Source organism: Aotus nancymaae, unplaced genomic scaffold (genome assembly GCF_030222135.1).
Source record: "Aotus nancymaae isolate 86718 unplaced genomic scaffold, 86718_ANA_hifiasm-v0.15.2.pri h1tg000030l, whole genome shotgun sequence".
NCBI classification, from domain to species: domain Eukaryota; kingdom Metazoa; phylum Chordata; class Mammalia; order Primates; family Aotidae; genus Aotus; species Aotus nancymaae.
Genome location: NW_026988443.1, coordinates 4,890,336 through 4,913,157, shown reverse-complemented (window position 1 = coordinate 4,913,157; position 22,822 = coordinate 4,890,336). Strand labels below are relative to the sequence as shown.

Sequence of the window (22,822 nt, the reverse complement as noted above, 5' to 3'; positions counted from 1 at the left end):
GTCTGAGGCCTTGGGACCAACCTGCTGAGCTGGGACACGTGTGGTGTAGTCTGCTTTCTTTGCAAGGAGCCGTATTTTTTTCTGGTTTCTATCTGTAGGCGTCTGCACTGATCTCTTGCAGAGGCAGGTTGTCTGAGGGTTGGTGGCTGGGAGAAGTCAACCAGTGGGTGACACCTACTATGTGCTGGGTAACGTGCTAGGTGCCTGCATCCCAGAGAACCATGCTGTCTGCTTTCCCCTTCCGATGTCACCAAACACAACTGTCGGGCCACAGCGGCTCCCACCTGCACTCTGGGGCCCTCGGGGGAGGGTCCAGCCCTGGCGCGAGCCTCCCTGACTTTGTCTTGCTGGCCTCTCCTCTTCTCCTGGTGGTGGGGCCACTGCCCTGACGCAGGGGAATGGACAGATGATGCTTGGCCTTGGCGTCTCCTCCCTTTCCTATCCTGGTTATCCTCAATAATCCCGCCCGTGGCAATGGCACACGGCAATTTACAAAGCATCTCCACAGCCATCCTTCCCCTCTGACTCTCACCACAGCTCTGTGAAGTAAGCAGAGTCAAGGAGGGGAAACTGAGGCTGAAGGCTCTTGTAGGGCCATATGGCCCTGGAGTAGGGAAGCAGGAGCTGTGGCCAGGGCTCAATTGACCAGCCCAGCTGGGCTCTGTGTGGGGTGACCTGGACGGTGAGGGGTGACATAGATGGTGAGGAGGTCTGTGTCAGCAGTGAGGGGGAGATACCACCAACTCTTTTTTTCTTGTGGTTCTCTTCTGAGTCCTGATGATAAGAGAAGTTTCGGGCTTTCCAAGGGGTCTCTAGGTCCAACTCCTGCCTGGGAGTTGGGCAGGGAGGTGGGCAGGGAGCTATTTCCCCAAGTCTTGCTCCCTGTACAGAGGCTCCATCAGGTGGCTCTGTCCCTCCTGCCACTTGCCCTGTATCGTGGCTGAACTCCAGGGGTACCAGGGGTCAGCTTGGGCCCTGCCAATCAAATGAAAAACAGGATCCCTCAGCAGGACCAGGACAGCTACCACCAGCCCAGTGGGACCTTCTGGATGGAACCCGTGTCCAGGTTTTTTTTCGGAGCACTCCCTGGAGTCTCAACAGTGCTGCTCACCTAATAGATCCCAGGAGGACCTGCCTGGGCAAGGGCAGGGCAAGCGGGGTAGGAGTCGCATCCCGGGAGGACTCGAGGTTTGCAGAGTCAGCCTTGGAGTTGTAGGAGCTTGAGCCTCCCATCCCTGCCGTTTCTGAGCCTTGGTTTCCAAGTCTGTCAAATGTTTTCCCATTTTACAGCAAGGGCTCTGTGTACAGGTTCTTTCCTGCCTCCTGCTCAGCATGGGAGGGGGGCGGGAGGTAGGGGCTTGAGGACTTGGTGAACTCCTGCATGGAAAGGGCCACATGTCTGTGTCTAGGTTGGGTGGTCTGAGGCTCTTGTAGTTCCCAGAGCCAGCAGCCAACTTCAGGATCTCCTACTTGCTGGAGTCCTTCTAAGGAAAGTTTGCAGTTGGGAGAACAGGTTGCCTCGGGAAGGAAGGTGGATCGGGGCTGGGCGTTAGCGTGCAGCTTGCAGCCACACAGGCCTGTTTGCGCTGCCTCTGCCTGCCCCGGCTCCTCACCTTCCTTGAGCCTCTGCTCCTCTTCTTCATCATGATTATTGTTTTTGAGACAGGGTCTCACTCTGTCACCCAGGCTGGAGTGCAGTGGCTCGGTCATAGCTCACTGCAGCCTCGAATTCCTGGGCTCAGTGATCCTCCCTCTTTAGCCTCCCAAGTAACTGGGACTACAGGTGTGCACCACCATGCCTGGCTAAATTATTTTTTAATTTTTTTGTATAGATAGGGTCTTGCTGTGCTGTGCAAGCTGGTCTTGAACTCCTGGGTTCAAGCGATCCTCCTGTCTTAGCCTCTCAAAGTGCTGGGATTATAGGCATGAGCCACTGTGTGCAGCCTCGGTTTCCTTGTCTGCAACATGGAGTTAACAACTGCTTTTACCCCCGGGTGTTGCTGTAAATACCAATAGAGCAGATCTTCAGAAGATACGTTCTGACTCTGGGTCAGAAGTTTTCTGAAGGCGTCCCTCCATCTCAGTTGGTTCCTCTTTTTACCCTGTTTATTTTTATTTTTTGAGACAGAGTCTCACGCCATTGCCCAGGCTGGAGTGCTGTGGTGTGATCTCGGCTCACTGCAACCTCCGCCTCCTGGGTTCAAGCGATTCTCCTGCCTCAGCCTCCTGAGTAGCTGAGACTACAGGTGCGTGCCACCATGCCCGGCTAATTTTTTGTATTTTTAGTAGAGAGGAGGTTTCACTGTGTTAGCCAGAATGGTCTTGAACTCCCTGCCTCGTGATCCGCCCACCTCAACCTCCCAAAGTACTGGGATTACAGGTGTGAGCCACTGCGCCTGGCTTCTTTTGTCCAGTTTTAAAATTCTCCCCTTCCTCACTCTAGGATGAGGGTTGCATAAGAAATCAAAAGTCGTCAAATGGCTAGCTCTTGTCTGGTTGCGCCCTGACCCACTGTCTGATGGTCTTCTCTCGGGCTCCATGCCACACCTTTCAGTTGCCAGAGTGGCAAACGTTGACCCAGTTTGTTCTGGGTTAGGCATTTTTCTGGCATCTCTGATGAAATCAGCACAACTGCCCCTTGAGATAGGGACTACTGTTGTTTCTCGTTTTTTTTGGATGAGGAAGGGGAGGCTCAGAGTTAGTAAGTGGTGGAGTTGGGATTTCAGCTAGATCTGACTGACTGCAGGCTTATTTCCCTGTGGGCTGAGCACCTAAGGCGGCTCCGGGCCTAAAGGCAGAGCTGCAGGCTGGCCGGTTTAGAGGCCATGGGAAGGGAAGTTGAGGTCTGCGTTGGTGATGGAGTCGGTGATGGGGAGGCCTCCTTCCTCCCCACTGGGCCATGGGCTTGTGCTTCCCCCTGGCATCGTGCTCTCCCACCCTGCCCTTTTTTCTGTGGCCCCAGGCCCCCTCCCTGGATGTTTGCCCTAATAATTTAGCCCAGGTGGCAAGTTGCATAGAGAAGCTACCCCAGGGAAATGAGTCCTTACTACCAGCCTGGGCCTCAGGTGTGCACCCAGCGTCCCTCCCTGGGGGTCTGGTGAGCTGGGGCTCCCCCACCTCCAGCTGTTAGGCAGGAGCTGGAGGATCTGTGTGTATTGTGTGCACATGTACTTGTGTGTGGTGTATGTAACTCTGGGTGGATAATCGTGCATGCACACATGTAACTGTGTATATAACCATGCATATGTAATGTGTTATATGTGATGTGTGTGTAGAACTGTGTGTCTGTGTAACTTTATGCATGTAGAATGGGCAACCGGGAATGTATGTAACTGTTCACATATAACTATGTGTATGTAGCTGGTGTAATACGTGATCGTGTGTGTAGAACTGTCTGTGTTTGTAACTGTGTGTGACTGTAACTGGCGTATGTAGGTGGCTGCGTGTTGTAGGTGTGTTTACGCCTCTATTGAAGACAAGTGGGGAATGGGAAGATATTAAAGGTGTGAGGCTTGAGAGAGTGGCCCCAGGAACGTATGGTAGGGGCTAGAGTTACCTCCTCTGCTGGTTAAAACACTCTTTGTAGAACAGAGTTACACACATGTTTAGATAATTAGAACAAAAGCCAAAAGAACAATTCCATTCAAAGGGACAAAGCTGGGAGGCGGGGACCAGCCAGGATCTGGGGGGCCGCGTTCCGTCTCCCCAGCTCTCCCCAGCCTTTGCTGCGTTTTGATCGCACTATTTAGAAAATCCCTTTGTTGTAGGATAAACTGACATTGGCCTGCGCGTTTCTGCTGTGAAGTTTGCTGTGTTCCGGGGCCCACTCGGGACAGCCAGGCCATTAGGAGCTGATTAAATGAGCTAATTTTAATTTGTTCAGTGGTTACAGATGCAGAGACCTTTCCATGCCCTTTTCTTGAGGCTCTATTTATTTATTAATTTTCTTTTTTTCTGAAAAGAAAAAGACCTTCAGGTCTCCCTTCTGCCTTCCCATCCCCCCTTAAAAATAAACATATGAAGACATTTTTAACTAGAACTTCAGCTGGGAAAGAGACGACTGGATGGCGGCTCTGCGGGGTTGGTCTCCAGAGGTGCTGATGGGGGGCTCCCTGAGTCTGCAACGAGGGTGGGGGCGGCGCTGCCAGGGCTGGGCCACCTACTGTGGCTGAGAGCAAGGAGCAGAGGAGACCCGGTGCAGCCTGCCAGAGACCTCAGTCTCACTTCCAGGCTTTTGCTCGCGCTGGTCCTGCTGCTTGGAGCTAGTTTCTGCCCCTTGCTTCCATCAGTTGAGGTGAATTCTTCTTCATCATGCTGATCTCCACGGAGAGCCTGCTTTTTCCAGGAGGTCCCTGGCACCCTCACTGCATCCCTGTTCTCACCCCAGGCCTCACACACTTCTAGAAAACACAGAGGGTCAAATGTTATCCTTCTTCCTAGACTGTGAACTCCTCAGGCCAAGAGCTTCCAGTGTGGTTCATCCTCTTACGCTTACCACCTAAGTGCCCGCTGGGCTATAGGCACATCAGAGACATCCTGTGAATAACCAAATGTGTGAATGAAAGGATGTGTGGGTGACATCTGTTTTTACTGAACGCCGCTACCCACCAAGCTCTTGATTGCGGGACCCTGGGGTCCCACAAATTCGGAAGTGCCAACCTCTGTGGGCCTCAATGCAGCGTTGAGGGTTGAATTTCCAAATATGGTGGGAGTGGGGACTTCAGGCCTGCCTGGCCAGGCCGGTCCCCAGCCCCAGGCCCAGCTCTGCTGAGAACCTGACCAAGGCTGAGTGGAGGGAATCCAAGGGAAGAAAATTGCACAGTTAGTTGGCTTTTTACAGCACTTACAGGCAAGCAGGCCTTGGGAGTACAATGTGCCCACAATGAGGGACGTTTAGAGCACAAGGGAGCAGGGATCGTGGGGCTGCAGCTGGGGGCCACCCCTGATCTCTCTCGAGCTGCCTGGCCCCTCTTTGCTCATTCATTTTGACACCACCTTTCGCTCTGGTTGGGGCACCTTTTAGTGAGCAGCGGGGTTTTCCCTGGAGCTGTGCCCTGGCTGTGGCCCGGCCAGTTTCCGAGGCCTGGTTTTCATTTGCTAAGAGCTGCTTCCCGCAGACAGCTCCCCACCCACCCCACCCAGGGGCCTCCCAGGGGCTCTCCCCCCACCCTGTCCTGGCAGACAGGGGCGGTGTCCGAGAGAGAACCTTTGCTCCCGCTCTGTGGTCCTCCCTTTAACCCCAGCCTCAGCATCAGGCCCTGGCATGGTGCCGGCCCCAGGCCCTCCTCCATCTCTGTAGAATCCCAGAGCTGGCAGGGGGGCCAGAACTCCCCAGTCGACCCCCAGGGCCTGGATCCCTCAACTGGCTCAACATCTGGCCGCGTGGCCTGAGCCCTGGGCCTCCTCTGTCCTCTCCCTCCCCATCTGTGCCTTTTCCCAGCCCCTTTTCTTCCCCAAGGCCCTTCCTCTCCTGCTATCTGGGTCCTCCGCCAAGCACCGCCGCGGGAGCAGCACACCCTCGGCCCATCCTTCTCTGCCGGCCCAGGCAGGCGGGTGGGGATGCAACCCGTGGCTGAGATCACCAGTGGGCCGGAGGGAAGCTCCTCTTCAGCCCTCGCCTGCTCTGCCACTGGGTGCTGGGAACTCAGGCTCAGGTTTTGGCTGTCTGGGATGCCCTGGTGAGCAGGGGGAGAGGTAAGCAGAGGCACGGGACAGTGGTGAGGGGTGGCCAGGCTGGAGGGGGTAAGAATGAATAAAACAGGCTGATGTCTGCACTGGAACGCCGAGTGCCCTTAGAGGCTCCCAGTGTGTTGGGGAACAGAATGTTTGCTTAGAGTGGAATGAAATCCAGAAGGAAGGAAACGTTTTTTCAGGAATGAGAGAGGAAAAGTGGGCGGCCAGCTGCCAGCAGGCGGTGGTGGCCAGGGTGTCAGACCTGGGTGGGCCTGCTGCATGGGAGTGGGGAGGGCCCTGGGGCCCACCGTGACTCCTAGGTCTGGAGCCCCTCCCTTGTGTCTCTCCTGTCTTTCCTTCTGTGCCCCACCTGTTGACCTCCTGTCCCTTCTGTCTCCTGTGGAGAAGGCTGGCTTGCATCTGTGATGGTTTTTGCACCCAAGTGCTTGCCTGCCCGTCTCCTGCCCTCTCCTGTGCCCTCTCAAGGCTTCACGTCTGTCCCACTTCCTGCACCGCTGGCCAGGAGGGAGGCAACCAGAGTGCAGCTGCCGGGCCTGACTTTGCCACCTACAAAGCCATCCCATCCTGGGCACTGGTCCCCTCTCCAGTCACAGGGGTGGCATGCCAGGGGGACGTTTAGACCAGCCTCGGAACTACTGAATGCCAGACTGTGATTCCTGATGGACTCTGTAGGAACTCGAGGGGGCTGGGGAGCCTCCGTGATGATTGGGTGTTTCTCGTGGCCAGCCACTTGTTCTCCTAGGGAAGAGGCTGGTGAGTTTCTTTCTGTTTATGTGGTAACCAGGCTACCGAGATGGCAAACTTAGGTTCTGCAATTACACAGCGTTTCAGAAGCAAATTGATAGGAATACGTGTTATTATTGGCTACTGGGTTAATAGCTATTTTGGCAAGAGTACCAATCCTGCGTGGTGTTGCTGGCGTGGGGAGTGAGAATGGTGCGATGGGGTGGAGAGGAATGGTGGGTGCGCAATTGCACAGAGCCGCAGACTCGGGAGGACTCCGGGGGCCTCCTCTGCCAGCTCCTGCTTGGAGGATGCTCAGTTCTGATTAGCTGTTGCCGAAACCAAGACCAGAGAGGTTGAGAGACCAGTGTCAGATCACACAGTGAGTTGATGCTGGGGTTGTATTTTGGATCCCTGTGGGGTTTTGGATGACAGCTTGGCCTGTGATCTTAGAAGGCAGGGCACATGTCTTCACGCTGAGCCCCATGTGGACATCTCAGAAAACGTGCCCAAGTTTGCATGGTCTGGCTTCAGGGTGCTCGCACCTGCTAGATTCCTGCCTGGGACTCTCTCTCTCTCCAGATCCTGCCTTGGTCCACTGTCTTGCTTGCTTCTGGTGTCTGCTCAAGTGTTGCCTTGTCACCTGCCCAGAGGGGCACCCCACTCTCCACCCCTTTCCTGCCCTGCATTTCTTTATAGCAACACGTGACTCGCTACAGACTGATTTATTCCTTCTTCAGCAGGAAGATTTAGTCTCCTCTCTTTGCATTGTAAGCTCACTGAGGGCGAGGACTTTATTTCTTCCTACCCTATCCCCAGAGCCTCCAACAGGGCTGGCAGAGTAGGTACTTATTCATATTTATGGAAGGAATAAAAGAATATAAACTGCAATGTCATTTAAAAAAATGGCCGCCATATAGCAGGTGACTCACTGTCCTTCCTCTTGGAGGATGGTTGGTCAGGGGGTCTTGTTATTCCTGTCCCTGAGAGGAGGTCAGCAGGCCCTCCTTGGGGGCTCATGAGGAGATCATTTCTTCTTGCAGGCTAAGAGAGTTCAGAAGGGAGTGGATTCCCCTTCACTGGAAGGGACCAAACCTCTTCTTTGTAGAAGAGATTTAAGGACTGGGGCAGGGGTGGACCGGAGCCCTTCAAGGGGACTGGCTTTCTTAATGATGTGACATGGGCAGGAATGACATAAGGAGGTGGCAAATTGGGGATGCTGTGGGAAGGGTAACCTGGGAGTGGGGGTGGGGTTCACCAAGGGTGGGGGTCTCACAGAGAACCAGGGCTCTGCCCAGCGGTCTCCGCGTTTGATGCCGCTGGTCTGGAAACCACACACAATGATCTGTTCATTGAGCATGTGCCATGTGCCATGTGCCAGGCGCTGGGCCAGTGTGCTTAGCCTCTGGCATCTGATCTCATCCTCTGCACAACTTGAGGAGGCAGAAAGGATTCTCTGGCTGTTTTTTCTCTTGGTAAAGATTAGAGAGGTCCATTAATGTATCGTGGTTTACCCCACTGGTCAGTGGTGGAGTTGAGATTTGAACTGAGGCTCTCTGGCTCCAGAGCCTTCCTCGACATGATCCAGATGCCCCTTGAATGCAGCCTCTGTGGGGCAGGGCTTTGCTGGGTGTGCTCACTGCCCCAGTAATTGCAGCAGAGCCTGGCACAGAGAGGCACTCCATAAATATTTCAACAGTGCAGTGGCTGGCCGATCGAATGAATGGATGCGAGGAGGGTCCCAAGATGAGCCGGAAGTGCTCACTTTTTACTGTTGATCCACTGGGCAGGGAGAGGGAAGTCCAGGCTGGGAAGGAGGTGACACCGACTTGTGCTTGGCTGGCCTGACTTCCTCCTGAAAAAATTACCAGGGGGCTGCTTGGCTGTGCGTTCCTTGTGGAGGGGTGCACTTGTTCACGGGTCCTGGTTAGGAAGTTAGGAAGTTTCTGGTGAGTTTTGGGGGTCCTCCAGGTAGGGAAGACACACATGCCTGACGTACATACATGCATACTCACATACTGTTATTCTCCAGTGTGGTATGTGAAGAAAGGGATCCACTTGAGGGATTTTCCCAGAAAAATATGGAGACCCCCACACCCCAAATCCCACTGCTGAGTCTGTATCTTTTTTTTTTTTTTTTGAAATGAAGCTTCACTCTGTTGCTCTGGCTGGAATGCAGTGGCGCGATCTTGGCTCTCTGCAACCTCTGCCTCCCAGGTTCAAGCAATTCTCCCGCCTCAGCCTCCTGAATAGCTGGAATTACAGGCATCCACCACCATGTCTGGCTAATTTTTGTATTTTTAGTAGAGATAGGGTTTCACCATGTTGGCCAGGATGGTCTCAAACTCTTAACCTCAGGTGATCCATCCGCCTCAGCCTCCCCAAAGTGCTGGGATTATAGGCATGAGTCACCATGCCCAGCTTGAGTCTGTATCTTTAAGAGCATGGAATCTCAGTTTATTAGCTTATTAAATCCATCCATTTGTTCAGCTCTGGTCTGAATATATAAGACCAGCCCCCTCCCCCTGCCCCTCAGCTCCGTGTCTCCTTTGTTTTAATGCCATTTTTCAAGGATTCAGGCTGAGGCTGCATAGCTGAGCTATTCCTTCTGCCACCTTCCATGCACCATGATCCTCATATCCTTGCTCCTTCCCTGGCTTTAAGAGGCTCTTTCAAATAAAATCATAACAAATTCAGGCCCCACTGAAGACTGGACTAATTGCATTCTGCTATAATGCACGGGGACCTCAGGGACCTTGGTGATGCTGGACAGCTTCTGCTGGGGGCAGCCCCTCTGGATCCAGGCAGTCAGGAGAGTGGTCAGGTCAGGCTCATTCACTCCCTGGCTTCCACTGGAGGCTCCGTCCCCAGCTCCTAGGCCCCACCTTACAGGGGCCTCTTCAGTGGCTCCTTGCTGCTTCTTTGTGATTAGGTCATTCATTCATTCATTCATTTTCTCATTTCTCATTCTGTATTCATTCATACCATAGTTTTCAAGTGCCTCCTTTAGACGAAGCCCTGGACTTAGATATTTCATCCGTTCATCCAACCATCCATTCATTTACTCATTTATTTATGCCACAGTTATCAAGAGTTTCCCGTAGGCCAGAACCTGAAAGATACCCTTTGATCCATCCATCCATTCATTCAGTCGTCAATCAGATAGTTATTGCCAGTCACCTTGTGGGGAATCCCGGGGACTCAGGAATCCACGGCTTATCAGAATTGTCTCCAGGTAGTTCTAAGCCGAGAGTACCTGCAAGGAAGCCTTAATCACATTCTTGGATGAAGATGAAAAAGTACAAGGGAAGCGCTTGAGAGGTGTAGTGCAGGTGGAGGAGGAGGAACGAAGGTGCAGCTCCCTCTCGGCCCTGCACCTGACCCTGACGAGCAGCCTGACTAAAGCGTGCATTCATTGACTCATCCAGCAAATATTAAGGGAGTACTGTGTGCTGGGAGCTGGGAGGAGCTGGAGACCAGCTGGGGGCCATGGAGCTACCTGTGGCAGACTGTATGCCCAGCACCACCCTCAGCGGTGCCCTTGGCGTGAGCTGGGCTGGGGGTGGCATCTCCCCTTCCCAGACCCCCCAGGTAAGGGGGTACCAGTGCCTGCAGCGGTGGGCATGTGAAGGCCCCCCGTGGGCTATGTGCAGGATCCAGGGTGACCAATTGCTCTTCATCAGCGTCTCTCTCCCCTGCATTACATCCGTGTAGCCCGCCTCCTCTTGAGGAGATGTGTATCAGGGGTGTGGTTCCCATAAACCCCATGTCTCAGCATTTCATGCGGCTGATGAGTCAGGCGGCCAGATCCACCTGGGCGACAGAGTGGGACTCTATTTCAAATTTTAAAAAAACCCAGGTCGGGCATGGTGGCTCACACCTATAATCCCAGCACTTTGGGAGGCCAAGGCAGGTGGATCACCTGAGGTCAGAAGTTTGAAAGCAGCCTGGCCAACATGGTGAAACCCTGTCTTTACTAAAAATACAAAAATTAGCTGGGCAAGGTGCTGCATGCCTGTAGTCCCAGCTACTCAGGAGGCCGAGGCAACAGAATTGCTCAAACCTAGGAGGCGGAGGTTGCAGTGAGCTGAGATCGTTCCACTGTACTCCAGCCTGGGCAACAGGGAGAGACTGTCTCAACAAAACAAAACAAAACAAAACAAAATGAAAACAAATAAACAAAAACACAACCTCCCCCAAAACAAGTCAAAGACTAATATGAGTAAGTAAATAAATAACTGATCTTAAGAACGCCCAGCACGTGGGAAGTGTCCGGTGAGTGTGGCGGATATTGAGGTCTGCTCGTGAGCGTGGGCACGCAATGAGGCACACAGATGAGGGTCTGGTTCCAGTGAGAGGAGGTGGTGGCCACTCAGGCTGAGAAAGCAGGGGCAGGCAGGTGAGGGCAGAGGTGGGTTTCCTAGGAAAGGGTCAGTGATGCTGGGAAAGGGCAGGGGGCCCCCATGCTCCAGCCTTGATGCCTGGGACTTCAGCGGCCTTGCCCCACACTCGGGAATCCAGTTAGGGGAATGCCCTGGCACAGCTACCTCTAGGGACCTGACATGCTGGCCAAGCAAACTGGAGCTCCTCCTCCTCCCTGTGGTCCGGGGCCAGGTGGCCGCTCCGAGGCTGCTGCCATATCCCGGAGGCTTCCCCAGGCCTGATGAGTCGCTTGCATTTCCTGATTGCCACGGGCAGGGCTGGGGCAGCCTTCCGTCCTGAGGCTCAACAGCCCAGCCACAAAAAGTCCATGATGACAATTATTCTAGGGGCAGAAACATGAAAATCAGGGGAAAATTGGAATTTCCTCTGCCGTGTGGTAGATTTGGATGAGTTTAGGGGTGAGTGGGCCCACAGAGGGGCCACGTGGCTGGCCCAGCACATCCTGGAAAACCTCTGGTTTTTCTCTTCCTGGCCCTCCTCAGGCCCTGGGCTCCCCTCGGGGCTCAGCCCACCTCTTCTCTGCTGCCTGCCTCAGGCCAGGCACAGTGCTGGGGACATAGCAGCTATGCCGGACGAGAAGGGGGGAAGGACAGACCAAGATCTGCAGTCACTGCAGTATGGGCCGGGGCAGCAGGGCCAGGGCAGCGGGGCCAGGGCATTGGGGCCAGGGCCACATTTAGGGCTGCCCAGCCCAGTTTCCAGTGGTTCATGCATGTTTAACCCAATTACATCTTCATTTTAATGAGTGTTACAAAAACATCATGCTCATGGTTTCATCAATATCATGATTTAGGATTACACTCAGGCACCTAGCATTGTCCACTGTCAGTCCTGAGGCCATTGAAGGGACCAGGTTGGGTAATAGCATAGGCCACAGACTCTGACAGTGTTCTCTCAGTGACTTGAGCATGGCAATTCCTGGCAGGTGCAGAGACGGGGCTGTGGCGGGGGCTGTGCAGGCTGAAGGATGTGGCTTCCGAGTCTGGTGCCACCATCTGTGGCAGCTGCATCTTAGGCAGTGTCGCAGGGAGGCCCCCTGAACACAGAGCCTGAGGTAGGGGCTTAGTGCAGCGTACGTGGCGAGGAGGCGCTCCCAGGAAGCAGGATGGAGGAGACAGGGACAGGGAAAGGCTGACTTTGGGGTGCGGTGTTGGGGCTGCTGCTGTAGACCGCTGGGCTTGAATTGGCCGAAACCTTCATGCCTGTGCAGGATGCTCCAGGAATGGTCTTCAGAGGAGCCAACTGGCTCCAGGCCCTTTTGGGTGAAGGTTGCCTCGGGGGGCATCACCTCCCCTGCCTCAGACACCTGGAGGCAGGGCCTCAGGCCCTTTTACTCAGACTGTCGCTGTAGCTACTGAACTCCCAGGGTGCCACTGGCCTCAATGCACGCACCAGGTCCCTGAGTCCCTCCGTCCCTCAGCATTCCCTTCCATAAAATGGGACCAAGCTCGTGACCATCTCCTAGAGGGCACCTGGCACATGTCCAGAAACAGGGAGTGTTTTGAGGAGTTTCTCCATCCTCCAGATGCTTGGCACGGGACCCTGGGGCTGGGCCCTGGATGGGATTTGGCTGAGAAGCAGGGGATCTGGGATTTGAGGTCAGGCAGTGTGTGTACCTTGTCTGTGGAAGTCTCCAGCCAAAGGAGCGTGTCACCTGGAGTGGTGTCTGGGCTGTGAATATGGACCCAATCCAGGCATCCTCCCAGGCTGGGCTCCACCGGAGGCCACCTCCTTGGGAGAAACCTGTGCACCTGAGTGAGTGTCACACCCTCTCTTTCCCTGGGACATGGTGGTTCACAAACTTGCATCCTGTGGTGGCTAAGAGCACAGCCTCTAAGGTCAAGGGACCCACGTTCAAAGCCCAGCTCGGACATTTCCACTGTAAGGCCCTAAGCATGCCAATTAACCTTTATAAGCCTCAGTTTTCTCATTTATAAAATGGGACTGGAAATAAGAGTGCATCAGATTGTTGTGAATATTAAAATGAGACAAGTCTTTGAACATCTGTCTTGGAGAAAAAAAATAAAATGAGACAACATGTGGCATGGATCAAACACCCAAGAATTATGTGGCACTTAATAAATGCCATTGATTAGATCTATGTGTACATGTGCAATGTATATTATAGAATACAAAATATAATCTATTAATCATTCTTCAGTGCCACCAGTTGGTCTAATCTCAGAGTTCTAGCTTGGAGGCATCATGGAGTTTTCTCTGATACTGGCTTTTCGGAAAATTATAAGATGGACTTGGTCATCCATTCGCTTGCTTGCCCATTATTTTTTTTTGGAGACAGAGTCTTGCTCTGTTGCCCAGGCTAGAGTGAATGCAGTGGTGCAATCTCAGCTCACCACAACCTCCGCCTTCTGGGTTCAATTCTTCTGCCTCAGCCTCCCGAGTAGCTGGGATTACAGCTGCGCACCACCATGCCCAGCTAATTTTTGTATTTTTAGTAGAGATGGGGTTTCACCATGTTGGCTAGGCTGGTCTCGAACTCCTGACCTCAGGAGTTCCACCCGCTTTGGCCTCCCAAAGTGCTGGGATTACAGGCATGAGCCACCGCAACTGGCCTCCGCTTGCCTGTTCTTTATTTTCATTGAGCGCTTCTTCTGTCTGCATCTCCGGTAAGAAAGTTGCATAAACCAGCTGCATTTTGTAGATGAGGTGAGGAGATTCCAGGGGCGAAGCGTCTCTCCTAAGGCCATGCAGATGGCCTGCTGGGGTCTGGAAGCAGTCCTGGAACCAAGGTGCTGGCCCGGTGCTGGCCCAGCGCTGGCCTGTCCCAGGGTGAGGGCCTCGGGCTGGTCCCGTGGGCTATGCTGCATTTGCTGGGGCCAGCGAGGCCTTGAGGGGAGGGAGGGAGGCTGCTCCTGTGCCGATGAGCTTTTGTTCTCCCCAGGCCTCCCTTGGGAAGCGCTGAGCTGCAGAGCCCTCCTGAACCTGACCAGATGCCCTGCTCTTCACCCTCTCCCGCACCTGCTGTGAGATCAGAGAACTGGGCGGTGGTCTCTGGGGATTGTGGCAAGGGGCAAGGCCTGCAGTGGAGGGCTGCTGAGGTGGGGCCTGGTGTGGCAGGGTTCTTAGGACAGGTGATCCCCAGCTGCAGCTCCCTGGTTCGTATCTGGGAGCTTCTTGCATGTCTGTTCCCAAAAGGAGCTGAGGCTGGGCTCACCATGACACCCTGACATCACTTCCCCTCATTCCCTCAGGCCCTGGGGACCTCGCTTCCTGGGATGCAGGCATGGGGCTGTCATGGGTGAGGGTGGGCTGCACCTTGGTGAGGAAAGATGCCATGACCAGCAGCCCAGCCTGCAGGGCCTTGGAATACCCCCAGATATGGGCATTATAGGGGAGAGAGTGGGTGGGAGTTTGGTTATTCATACTCACCTCATCAGGTTCGACTTAGTCTGCTTTCAGAAGGATTTGCATTGTAGGTGGATGGAGGCCTGGAAGTCAGAAGACCTTTGACTCAGGTCCCTAGGTAGCCGGGGTGGGGGTGGGAGGAGGGAGGGAGGTGGGACAGATGCTTGGAGAGTTGGAGATTTGCCCTGGACCTAATGAACAAAAAACTCCCACTGGGGTTACCTCCTGCACCCACTTAGCATTCGGGGCTTCAGTTGTATGTGCTCTGCCGGGTAAAGGCTGTGTGGCTGTGTGGAAGAGAAGTAATTCCACAGTGTGTGTTCTGGGCGAAGTGGCCGGGAGACGGATGCTGCTCTGGGGCCTTCCATCTTCCACGCCCCCTCCTGTGGGAGCAGACGCTTTTTCAGCATGTTGACATCCATGGTGTGTATTTTGGAACACTGTGGCTCTTTCATACAGAGGACATGGCCATTTATTCCAGATTTGGAGGAAAAGCCGGCTGGGTTGGACTCACTGAAGAATGGTGTACCCATCTCCCTCAGCGCCCCAGCAGGGGTCCTCGGCGGGAAGTGGATAATTCTGCTGTCCAGCATGACTTGAGTGTTCAGCCCCCACGTGGAAGGGGACCCCACGCTGATTGTGCAGGGGTTTTCTCCTGCAGGGGCACCTGATCTTGGCTGTTGAGAGCCCTGAGTCATTGGGGTCACTGATTACTGTTTTCCTTGAAATGGGCTCTGCTTATAGGCTAGTGATCGTTTAACTCTCAGTCAGTACCAGACCTGAAGTTATGGGAGGTCTAGAAAGAGCCCTGGGCTGGGGAGGCTAGATCCCACTTACTCACGAGCTATGTTTTCAGATAGTGTTGGTGGTCGCTGGGGCCTGTGGAATGGAGTTCTTGGCTCCTTTCCTTGGACTTCAAGGTCTTGATGATGGGCTCTCACTGCTCCTTCTGAGCTGCTTCTCTTACCGATACCCAAGCTTCAGCCATGGCTTCTGCCGTTCCTTCTCCCGGGAGACCTTCTCCTCCCTTCTGTCTCTCTCCAGGGGTCCCAGGCTTTGGTCATTTGCATATCTCTGCTGTGATGCTTGCAACATTTGAGTATCACTGATGCTGTGATTCACCTAGTAGTTTTCTTTGCTGGTTCTTTTTGTGGTTAAATTAATTCATTTACTTCATTCTGCAAATGGAAAACCAGTATCATTTACTGTAAGATGACAGTAATCTTAAAAGTAAATAAAACAAAACTGAAGAAAATTCCACGCTCACGCTGTTCCAGCCAGGAGCTGCTGTGTTCTGGAAATGCTAAGCATGGGGTCTGCCCTCCCTTTGCTGAAGTGCTGGGGAGGAGTTAGAGACAGCCCTGAACGAGCTTTTCTCTTTGGCCTAATCTAAAGGCTGACAGCAGAATGGAAGCGGAACTAACTTTCTCATTTGTGCGTCAGGGTTATTTCAGACCATCTTGGCTGCTCCCTAAAATGATCATGGGTCCTACCAATGGGAGGTAGCCCACGTTTGGAAGAACACAGGTCAGCAGAGCTTCTGCTCTTCAAAGCCCGATTTGAGTGCCCGTATCTCCCACAATGGCACCTCATCTGTGCTTTTCCGTTCCCAGCCCTCCCGGGCTTGGAGCTTCTGGCACCCAGTGGCCTTGGCTAAGGGAAAGCTCCCTACAGCCCTGCAGGGACAGCATGAGCTCTTTTCTGTGCCCCTGCCTGGGGCCTGTGCCCTGCACCCCTGGGGATATACTGGACTGTTGTCTTCTGCAGGCCCAGATCAACACCAGGAGAAAAGGAAATGAGGACCTACTCTTAGCCATGCAGGAGACCACCCCTCCCACCACCACCTGTGAGATGTTTGGGAGGCGGGCAGAGCTGGGCCGCAAGGAATGGGTGGGGTTTGCGTGCCCAGTGACCGCGGTGGCCTGAGTGAAGCCTGAGGGGCTGGAGCGGGTGAGGCATGCTCAGTGTATCTCTTTGATGACAGTGGGTGGTCTTGATGGCTTCTGGAGAACGATGGAGTCATTCCAGGTCCTTCTACTTAATTGCTGTGGAAGTCAGGCCCTCGCCCTCTCTGTGTCTCGGATGTCTGATCTGTAAAATGGGGGTAATGGTGGTGGTGGCCACCGCATAGGATGGAGGTGAGGGTTTAACGAAATGGAGCTTATGAAGAGCTTGGCACTGTGGCCACAGAAAGTGCTCTGTAGAGGCTACCAGTCTGAAGTTCAAAAAGTGGCTCACTATGACCGTGCTCCAGACCCAGGAGACTCAGGTGCCCCAGGTGCAGAAGACACAGGGACACCCCAGCTACTCAAATATAAACAGACAGTGCCTTGAAGTCAGGGAGGATGACAGAGGCAGTCAGGGAAGGCTTCCTGGAGGCAGTGTCTTGAAGGATGGGCATGTGTTAGCCAGGACAGAGCAGGTTTGGCATAAGCCTCCAAAAGTGTTGCCCATCTCCCTCCCTGCAAAGGAGAAAGAGCACCTGCTTCCCTCCAAGGCATCAATCATATGGGGATGCAGCTCTGGACCCCACCTGCTCCTTTCCCTAGAGGTGGCAAAGGGGATGCCTGAACACTTCTCAGAGACTCCTGAGCACGTCCAGACCTTAGCTGTAACTTCTGCAGCTAAAATGTGTGGATGGGAAAAATGCTATCCAAACAAGCCTAGTCCCAATCAAAGGATTATTTTCTTATAGAAAAGCTTCACCTATACTTAATAGTTTTAAATTGTTCCGGGTACCAATTAGACTTTTAATTTTGCTGTTCCCTCCGGCGGCTGGAGGATGTGTGTGGTTTGCGTTTAATCAGAGTTGAATTCTTTTTTTTTTTTTTTTGGTGGTTCTGTGGGAGGGAAGGAGATGAGGAGCCCATTCAGGGTTTCCTTCTGGTCCTCCCAGGACTCATGTAGGGGTAAAGGCTCTGGGCAGCTCTGAGTTCGGGGTTCTCTGTCAGGGCAGCAGGGTATGTCTCCAGAGTGGGGAGCTCAAGTCCCCTCCCACCCTCCTGAGGTTTCGCCGCCGCAGCCCTGCCTGAAGAATCTAACGCCGCGTTAAATATATGGATTATCCAAAAATTTCTGCAGCAATAGGGTGAGTTATTATTGATTCACAGAGCACGACAAAACATCACTGCATGAATTAGCAAACAGCTGTTTCTAATTTGAGTTTAGAACGGTACACAGAGGAACTTGTTTCTCTGTTCACTCCTTTCATTTATAATGAATTTTAATCACCGCTACAGGTGAGAAAAATGTAGAAACAAGCTTGTATCTTGTGGAAGAAACAAAGGAGAGACAGATGCTAACAGATTTCCAGTCTGTGATAAAAGGGATGTTTTGGTACACTTTACATGTAATTAGAGCGCAGCTGTTTCCAGTCCCAGGTCCACGAACACGGCCGAATGTGGGCTCTGCCGATCTCCAAAGGGAGTCAAGAAAAACAGTGATTCAACCCCGAAAGCGTTTTGCTTTCTCTCGAGTGGAGCCGAGTGCCCTTTGCGCAGGCCCTCGGCGGTGCTGCTTCGCGAAGCTCACGGAGATGACTTCACAAGGCGCCAACTCCTCGTGAAGAGGTGGGCAGCTGATGTCGGGGTGCGCGGGAGGCCCACGCCAGGAGACTGGCAGGAGAAGCTTCCAGAGCCGCTGAGCTCCTAGCGCCCTTGGGGAGTCCCTCGTAGGGGCAGACTTGGGGGTCTCTTTCTTGCTGGCAGGACTTGATCATACGTTTCCTCTTTAGCAAGTTTGGTCACAGCCAGCTCTCGGGTGAGTTGATGAGCACTGGCTTTTTTTTCCCCTCTTTCCTAGTCTGTTTAATTTCTGCAATAAAACTCGAGCTCAATTGCATTTTCAATATCAGTGCTAAGTAAATTTGTCTAAGGGATGGAGCTGCCTGGCATGCTGTGTGTTCTGCGAGGTCAGAGGCTTCAAGGGGAAAGGTGGATGTGTCCTTGCCCTGCGTGTCCAGCAGCCGTGTGGGGGCGGGGGCGGGCAGGGGTATGCTGGGAGTCTGAGGCTCATCCCCTACCCCCTCCATCATGAGCCAGGGGACCCACGTCCAAGCCATGGATGGCTGCTGGTGCCTTAGATTCTTTGTCTGTATAATGAGAGTGTTGGGCTCCAGCTGTATAATGAGGGGTCTTGAAGCTCCTTTTGGGGCTGATGCCCTGGGATTGTGAACGGCAGGGGCCCTTGGGGAATTTTGGCAGGTCGAGTTTGCTTTGCTTGAAAACCATCTTGTGCATGGGTAACTGTAGGTTTAGTTTAGACCCTCCTGGTTATTGATCAGGGCTCAGGGAGATGACACTGTGTCTTGTGTCCACTCAAACCATCCCAGCCGTTGCTAGCCTCTCCTTGTCCTGTGACCACCTTGTGGTGAGCTGGGAGCCAGTAGCCAGTGACTCTTGTAGGCATTATAGAATATTTGTCATATGTAACGCCTTACAGATATATTCACTGATTTCATCTCTAAAACAACTCTGTAGTTGGATCTATGTATAGTCATCCCCATTTTACAGATGTGAAAACTGAGACAAGTTTCTCCATCTGTAAAACGGAGTGAGGGTCATTCACTTGGCTAAGGTCACACACATAGTAAGTGAGGGAGCTGGGACTCTAAGCCCTGCTGCTGGCTCTGAGCCACCAGGCAAACACAGATGTCTTCAGGGCCCAGGACACCCCATAATGGGGAGGGAAGTCCTGGGGGTCTGGACATGCAGGGAGGTGGGGGCCCTGCTCCAAGGAGCCCCAGCTGAGCTCCATCTTCCACATGCCAGACGCAGAGTCTGTGCTGCCAGGCCTTCTCCTTCAAGAAAAACCGGAAGTGGGCCAGGCGTGGTGGCTTATGACTGTAATCCCAGCACTTTGGGATGCTGAGGCAGACGGATCACTTGATGCCAGGAGTTTGAGACCAGCCTGGGCAACATAGAGAGACCCCATCTCTACAAAAAAAAATTAAATAATTAGCCAGGCATGGGGGCATGTACCTGTGGTCCCAGCTACTTGGGAGGCTGAGGCAGGAGAATCACTTGAGCTCAGGAGGTTGAGTCTGTAGTAAGCCATGATTGCGTCACTGCACTCCAGCCTGGGTGACAGAAGGAGACCCTGTCTGTAAAAAAAAAAAAAGCCAGAAGTGACTGAATTAAGGAACAAAAAAACGCTGGGAGTTCTTGATTTGTAAATGCTGGCATTTTTACAAAATCACTAATAAAGTGGGTGGCCCCCAGACTGTCCAGTGGGAGGACAGTCATGGTGACCTGTGACCCACTGCCCAGGTCATCATTCCTCCCAGTCCAGCTGGCTGAGAGCCCCGGCTGGGAGTTCAAGCCCAACTCTTCCAGTCACCATCTGCTTTGTGAGGTCAGGATGTGACCTAAACTCTCTGTTCTTCTTCCTCATTCCAGGGGCGACCACGCAGCTTACTGTGTAAGCTCAGCTGCTTATGAGGGTACAAGGGAGACACTAACTGGATGGGGTGCTGCATTCCATCCTAGGATGCCTGGGTGTGTGGCACCCCACTTACTTGTAATATGGGGGTAATAACAATAACAAAACCACCACGACCACCACCACTGCACAGAGTTGCTCCAGATGTCAAATGGATAATGGGTGTGAGGTGCTGTGCAAAATGTTAAATGCCCTATAGATGATGGGATTTACGATGAATGATAATAGTGTCTGTCAGTTACATTAGGAACCCCTTTATTTTCTTTAGCCAGCGTTCATCTAATGTTTAGCAGTTTGTAAACATTAACCACTTTGGAAGGTACTTACTCTTAGTTTCCCCATCCTGTGGATGAGGACATGGGTGCTCAGAGAGGGAAAGTAACTTGCCCATGGTCACACAGCTAATGATGGCTGAGCAAGCCAGTGCATGCTCTCTAAAACAACCTTCCAGAGCCCCTGAAACTCATAGCTCTGCTGTTCCACAGGGCTGATGTCTCTCTGCAATTGATTAAGTTTCTTCAAGCTTAGGCTGATGTTTTGACTCCCTGGAAGTTTTGTTAAGGGCCTTGGTGGCAGCTCTTTGCTGTCACATGGCATTTCAGCACCCCCAGAGCTGCATGGAGAAGGGCAGCCTGGCCAGCCTCTGTCTTTGAGCTGTTCAGTGGCCTCTGAGTCTTTTTTCCCCCAAAACCGAAAGAATGATCCTCACTTTTCCTTGCTGCTTTCCTTGGGGATGATGAGATCCCATCCGTAAGAAACTCTCAGCTCCCTGGAGGAAGAATGAGTGAATAGGAGCTGCTATTATTTTTGCTAATAGCGTAATTCTCACTCAAGATTTCAGGCGGAACCATGTCAGCTTCTGCTCACCTTTGTGTGGCTCCCAGGCCTACCTCTGAGGAAAGAACCTCCCACAGCCTCATCCCTTTCGTTTGCCAGGGTGGACTTTTGATTTCCCAGGAGTCAGACTTAATCCTTTACACTTCTCTGTTCCTTAGGAAAATCGGATATCTAGGTGAAGTACTGATACTACCGTTAAAGTGATCCCCCCTCCACCGTGCTGTCTCTCGCGCTCTCTCTCTGTCTCTTTCTGTACTTCAAAGCAGTAAAGGGTTGCTTTAGAGTTTAATGTTGAAACAGTAATTAATTGACACAGAGATTGGGCAGATAAGAGCAGAGAAACCTAAGAATGCTGGGTACCTCTGCCCCCTTTGGAAAACTGGGTATTTAGAGCAAGCTCCGTAAATATGTGCTGAATTTAAAACCACACAAACCAGGAGATAGTAGAGAGCTAGGATACCTACAACCTGAGGCTTATTCTGTACGCAGGGCAGACACAGACATCATTAATTGATAACAGACTTTAAGAGGTACAAAGCCTCTCAGAGACTTACTCGTTGGATTCTCTCTATCAAGAGTTGGGAAATTGAAGCACAAAGAGGGGATATACTTGCCCATGGTTACACAGTGCTGGAATCTGAACCCAGTCCGGTAGTGATCTCATCCACTATGGCTCACAGTTCCACCCTCTGGGTTTGAGGTTCTGCCCTCTTAATCATCCCTTTTTCCCCATGAAAGGTATCATGTACTTGCATCTGAGTAGTTTTATTAACCTGTTTCCTGCTTGTGAAATTTTGGGTGTCCAACAGACTTCTTTAATCTTGTACTCTCTCTGTCCTTTTTGGTTCAAGCTGGCAGTGTTTCTGCCAGTATAAACTTTTCAGGAAACTTATGAGTCTCCTGTGTATGTCATGGGTATTTTCTCCATTATTCAAGATGCTTCTTCACAGATAGTTCATGGATATCCCTTCTCTACTTCTGTCTTTTGCTGAGATAGCTCCAGAGCAATGCCCCTACATTTCCTAGATGCTAATTTGATCTAGGAGATCTGCGAGTCACATCCTTAATCTCTGAGCCCTTGGTGGATATTGAGCCAGTGAGAATGGTCCACCCAGCCTGAGAGCTCTGGCCTGTCTCCTGCTGAGCCTTCATAAAATGGGATCCAAGACCCCACTCTGGCCTGGGGATTTACTGTGAGGGGAACTTGGGACCTTTCAGAGATGCCCACCTCACAATTTTCTAAGCAGCTCCAAGAAGGGGCTTCAGAGGCTGCCCAGTCACCCATGTCATTGAGGAAGTGGCTCAAAAATGGAAGGTGACATTCATAGGGCTCCCAGCAGCAGAGCCACCTCTGAGGACTGAGGCACCAAACTTTCAGGTTCATGTACTCTCTGCTGCAGCAGACATCCAGGGGGTGCAGGGAGACAGAATGGGTATAGATTTGAAGTTTCTCAAGAAGTGAGCAGGAATATGCCCGGATGCCCCTTGAGCTGAATTTGCATCATTTCGTGTCTGGAAGGCCACCTGCTTTGTCTCTGGCTGCCTCTGTGGGAACCACAATCTGCAGTGTGCCCTGAAGCACGTCAGGTCTTGCAGCTCTTGTTACCCCTGGCTCTAGGACACACTGACTGGCTCTCCTGGGTTGCCTGGGCTGCTTCGTGTCCACTTTGGGCAACCCTCACCATCAGCTGGGGTCAGAGCTGACCTCTGGCTGGAGATCCCTCTCCAGACTCCAACGTGGTTCCACGGTATATTAGTTCATTCTTATGCTGCTATGAAGAAATACCCGAGACTGGGTAATTTATAAGGGAAAGAGATTTAATTGACTCACAGTTGTTCATGACTGGGAAGTCTTCAGGAAACTTATAATTATGGTGGAAGGGAAACAAACACATCCTTCTTCACATGGTGGCAGGAAGGAGAAAAATGAGAGCCGAGCAAAGGGGGAAGCCCCTTATACAACCATCAGATCTTGTGAGAACTTACTATCACTAGAACAGCATGGGGAAACCACCCCCATGATTCAGTTGCCTCCTACCGGGTCCCTCCCACCACACGTGGGGATTACAGGAACTACAATTCAAGATGGGTGAGGACACAGCCAAACCATATCATACGGTGTCTATCAAGTCCTCTTGTCTCTGTGTGACCAACAGGATTTGGGGAACACCAAAGCCTCGTCTCTCAAAGAGAATGGACAGCTCCTTTTTCGGAAGAGGAAACCTGAAAAACATCTAGCATTAGGAGTCAGGAGGCTCTGCTTTCCAGTTTGCTTAATGCCCTTTGACTGTTCAATTTCCACATGTCTCTGCTCATGGCA

At 52.5% G+C, this 22,822-nt stretch overlaps 1 protein-coding gene across 4 annotated transcripts in view; it reads left to right on the top strand.

Annotated features, from left to right (window-relative positions):
• ZNF423 (zinc finger protein 423) overlaps positions 1 to 22,822 on the top strand; it is a 359,963-nt gene that overhangs the window by 182,115 nt on the left and 155,026 nt on the right. Inside the window, exon 1 of one of the 4 annotated variants that reach the window (XM_012472247.3) lies at positions 6,639 to 6,799. The exons of the other annotated variants lie outside the window; for them this stretch is intronic. The gene's annotated coding sequence lies outside the window, so the exon portion shown is untranslated. Of the gene's footprint in view, positions 1 to 6,638; positions 6,800 to 22,822 lie in introns of those variants that run through there. 4 annotated transcript variants of the gene reach the window in all.